The following is a 4,936-nucleotide window of genomic DNA, read 5'->3' as shown; positions in this document are numbered from 1 at the left end:
TATATAGTAATTATTAATAAATACATGAAAACAAGATTGATATTCTTATTTACTCACAATAAATCTTAATAATTTTGTATTTATTAAAATTATTTATTACCTATATAATATGGCTTGACAATAATGTGACAAATGTAATCAATATTTAGTGAGCATATGTAAGGTGTAATTTGCGCAATATTAGAAACATTCCTAGCATGCCGTATTGCGGTGGCAATTTTCACTCGTTGCTAATCTTACAATCAGTAATCGATAAAGTCGTCACACCATGCCAGCCAAGTTCCCAGGAAACAATATCACTTATCTTACCATTTTTACACTTCGCTGATAATTTTTTTTTTTGCACCTACTGCGTCGGAACGTTTCTGCGGTGTTCGCGAGTAAGCCTATCGATTACGCGCGACGTTAATGAAGGAGAGGAAATTTCTTCGTGGAAGTCATTTTCTAGCGTGAATATCTTGATACTAGGAAAATGTTGCGCAAGTAAAAAAAAATGGCAGCGTGATGATACGCCCGCGTGTGGGACTTTGGGTATTGTTGCGATTTCGTGAAATGGCGTGCATGCGGCACGAGAGCGTGGTCACGAGAGAGCCGCGTTCTCGGGGAACCACCATTTTGAAAGATGCTGCATCCTGCGGACCGTGCAGCCCACGCAAACCCACGGTCGACGAAGAAAACTCACACCACCGCAACCACCCACGTCCCAATCTCATTGGTCGAAGAGTCCTTATCCATGGGATGTACACCACCTACGGACCCAATCCATTATCAGGTTTGTACAGGACGTCCGTGAATTCGAGCCGATAGAATATTACCTCGTTTGCTTCAAAGAAGCAAAAATTGCTGATATATATTAATAATTTAGAAGCCGAAGAGTCTTAATTAAATCTTCGTTAATGTTTAATCGAAAAATTATTGATTAATATTAATATCGTTTTAATTTTTGGAATATGTGAGTCTTATTTTGATTGAATGCTTATGTTATGTATATTTTTTACTACATAGGTTGTAAAATTTTAATAAAGAAGAAATATACATTAAATATTTTTTTTTATTAGTTACGAAAATTTATTTAATTACCGAAAGTTTCCGATCAATGAGTAATTTTATATGTAAAAAATCTTTGCAAATAAAGACCTATTGTACTTTTATAAGATATTCTAGCATATAAAATATTATGTTTCTAAATTGAATATAACAAGAATGTGATTGACTTATAAACAGATTGATAAAAATGATTGTAAGATTATATGACCGGAAAGTTTTGGCAACCATTATACTTCTCTCGCTCTTATCATTCTCTTTTAATATTAAAGAAACAAATACAAAAGTTGTTACAAACATGCATATTACAATCTACAATAAATAGAATTGTCTAAATTTCGCTCAACAAGCTGAACTAAGCTACCACTTGCGTCGAAAGTGCTCGAAAGCCAAGTCGAGAACGGTATATCGAATTGAAGACAAAACATGTTTCGCCGGGTGGATAGGAAGGTGAACCCCGGCGAGTCGCAACACGAGAGTTCGCGGCTTCCCCTTCGCTGTTCGGATTACGGTGGGTTAGGCTAGGGCTAGATTATCTCAGTGACGGTAAGTATAGGTTGGATCGGCAGTTCTAGCCATCCCGCGGCCATACCAGGAGCATTGCTTCTTCGAACACGTAAGTCCGCCGCGCTCGCTGAGCGCGCCGAGCCACGCGATAATTCATGAGACTTTATGCGCACCTTGTGTAATGCCAGCTCCATCGGCTTTTTCTTGGCCTTCGCTGTATCCTGAGAAAGGGAGAAGGGCAGGGAGCGAGCAAAACCTTCGGATTCATTGGCTTCGATTGGCTGTTTAAGCAAATGTGAGATTTAAAAAAAAAAAATTAAAAAACACGCGAAATAATATCATTAAGAGTTAAAACGTAGAAAAGATATTTGAGATTTTCCTGTTTGCGTAATTGTATTTTTTTACTAATTCATTGAATAAATCGCTTCATTATTAAAGTAGATCTTGCGTCATGCAAATTAAATTACTGAGAAATACCATATACGATGATTGAAGTAATTCTGGATTTATAATTTATTTTCTGAAATTGAACGTAAGTATAATTTTATATATATAATATTATTTTCTTCATCTCTCAAAAAATGTCGATTTCTTCTACATTGAATAAGTAACTCGCAATTAATCCGAAATTTCTGAAGTGACCATTAAAGTTTATTAGCCGGCGTCCTATTAGCAAGAGATTCCGAACCATTTAAAATTGAATCTATAATTAAATAATATTTAAACAGCAATTAAGTAGTTAAATATTATTTTCCAAATTAATATTTATAATGAATTGCCGAAGTGATAATCAGCTAGATAATCCAATCATCTCTTTTTTATAAAAAAAATTTACTCTAAAAATAACGTCGGATTAAATGATGAAAAAGGATAGAGAAGAACAAAACAAGACAAAGAAAGAGGAGTTTAAGTACTCGCGGGAGCTCTAACATTGTTGTAACATTGCTCTTTAACGGTGAGATAATTTTTCTTCTGATTACCGGCGCAAGCAATATTTCAATTAGTTGTCAATTTAATTGTCGGCGCCTGACGGACATATACGTATGCCAGGATACCGCGGTCGGGAATAATTAACAATAAATTATCCGGGGGAACTATTCATTACGCCGACTAATCGCGGCAAATTGACCGTTATATTATTAAGCAGCTTGTGGACGCTAATTGCGTGCCGCGTGCGAATCCTCTTCAGAGACTGCGACGTCTGGCGAGAAAGGAATCGTCGCAAATAACCTAGATGAATAATCGAGAGTCGTGTATGATCGCGTTCGGGATTGTAAATTATGCAAATTGTTCGAACGGAGTTAAATTGTTACAAGAAGAAGCGCTAAGGTGATAAAAAGATCAAACACATTCTAATATCTGGGCTTGCAATTGTTTCTCAGGATCTTATCTTGGACGTTAAAGAATGATTCGTTAATGTAAGACTAGAATTAATGATATCTTTAATATACCTGTATATAAGCATTTTTATTATACTATAATTAGATGATTATACAATTAAAATAGTTTTTCTGATTTTATTTTAACAAATGTTTTTATATATCAGATTTTAACGTAAATAAAATCTGATATATAAAAATATTTGTTAAAATAAAATCAGAAAAATTATTTTAATTGTATATGTGATAATCATCTAATCTAATATATTATTTTATAAATTGTGTTATACAGTAGTAAATAATAATATATAAAAAATATTTGATTTATATTTGAAAAAATTCTATGTATAAATTAAAATTAAACTAAATAAAGTTGTTAATTTTAAAATTGGTCAATACTTTTCCTGAAAGTAAAAGAACAAATGTTTCCACTTGATCCTTGCAGAGGCCGCCACATTGCGTAAATGCGGTTACAATCTATGTGATACAACACAAGATGGCGTAGTTAGTATCGCCAAGTGTGTACATAACAAGTCGTTTATTGACTATAATTTCACAAAGTATAGCGGCGAAAATATATCGATACATATATTTTAAATCCTAAAATAAAATCATATAAATATAATAGCAAATATAGATCAGAATTGATATTGCGTAATTATATATAACTTAAAATAAAGAATAAAAATTATACTTTCTTTCTTTTTAAGAAATACAATGCTATGAACGAGCTGTACATATTTCAAAACTGCAAAATGAAACTAAAATAAAAAAAAATATAAATATAATCATAATTAAGATAAAAAAAAAGTCAATATATTATCTAATTATATTTATTTTAAAATAAAAATTAAGACTTTTTTGTAAAATATAAGTCATGAGAGTTTTACGATATACCGCGATATATGTTTCAAGCTCATAAAATAAAGCTCATAAAATAAAATAAAAAGACATGAACGTTATAGTTATAACTATAGACAAAAGTTAACATAAATCATGCAATTACGTATGTCTTACATTAAAATTTAAGAATTGCAGTGGTCTTCTTATAAAATGCAAGAGATAAAAGTATTTACACAAGAAAAATATGTTTTTTTTTATTGAGAAAACATAACGGCATTGAATGATTAATTATTTGTCGTGCAACTCGTTTGCGTAACAAAGTAATGATGAGCTTATCGCTTCCGTTCGCTATCATCGCCATTACACTAAAGTAAATGGAGAATTAAGTTGTGCGACTAAGTATGCAATTTATGGCGATAGGCGCGGGTCGAACGGCTTCCATTACACTGCACCCCGTAAACAGATACCCGCGAAAGATATTCATATCGAACTATAGATATCACATTGCTGTTAAAAATGAAACGTAAGAGGAAATTGGCGGTCACGTGACGCCAATTGCGTCTCCCAGCGTCATTGCAGCGTAACCGCAAGGCAATTTATTGTACAAGGTATATGATTTATTTGCTCGGTATAATGATAATTTTATATATTATTTAATGCAAGAATACCATTATATTCTAATCTCAAATTACAACTATAATTGATCGTATTAAATGATACATTTTAATATATATTTTTCATCTGTATTTATAATTGCTTTATGCAATAAAATTGTAATGTAAGATTATGTAAAGTATAAATGTTTTTTCAATAATAAACTGTCCCACGCGTGTATTATATCACTTTCATTTTATAAGAAAAATATAATTCTTAATTGTTTTTACGTGTGTAACAATGTCATAATTTGTGCTATTTTTTTATTAAAAAAATTTAATATGTGTCAATATATTATATTTTTCATTATGAAATATTCACAACTTGAATACAGATTTGCATTCGAATAAAATAATCGACTAATATTCACAATTGAATCATATAATAATAAAAATTTCAAGTGCTGTCTCAACTATATGATTTTTCTATTCTTTATACAGTACACGTGTAATTGACATGACATTTGTGTAATTTTCATCAACTTTAACAAATATTCAAAAATTATAAAT

The sequence above is a fragment of the Atta colombica genome, unplaced genomic scaffold (assembly GCF_001594045.1).
Source record: "Atta colombica isolate Treedump-2 unplaced genomic scaffold, Acol1.0 scaffold254, whole genome shotgun sequence".
Taxonomy (NCBI): Eukaryota; Metazoa; Arthropoda; class Insecta; order Hymenoptera; family Formicidae; genus Atta; species Atta colombica.
The sequence above is the reverse complement of the archived record's forward strand: the minus strand, read 5'-3'. Positions refer to the sequence as shown.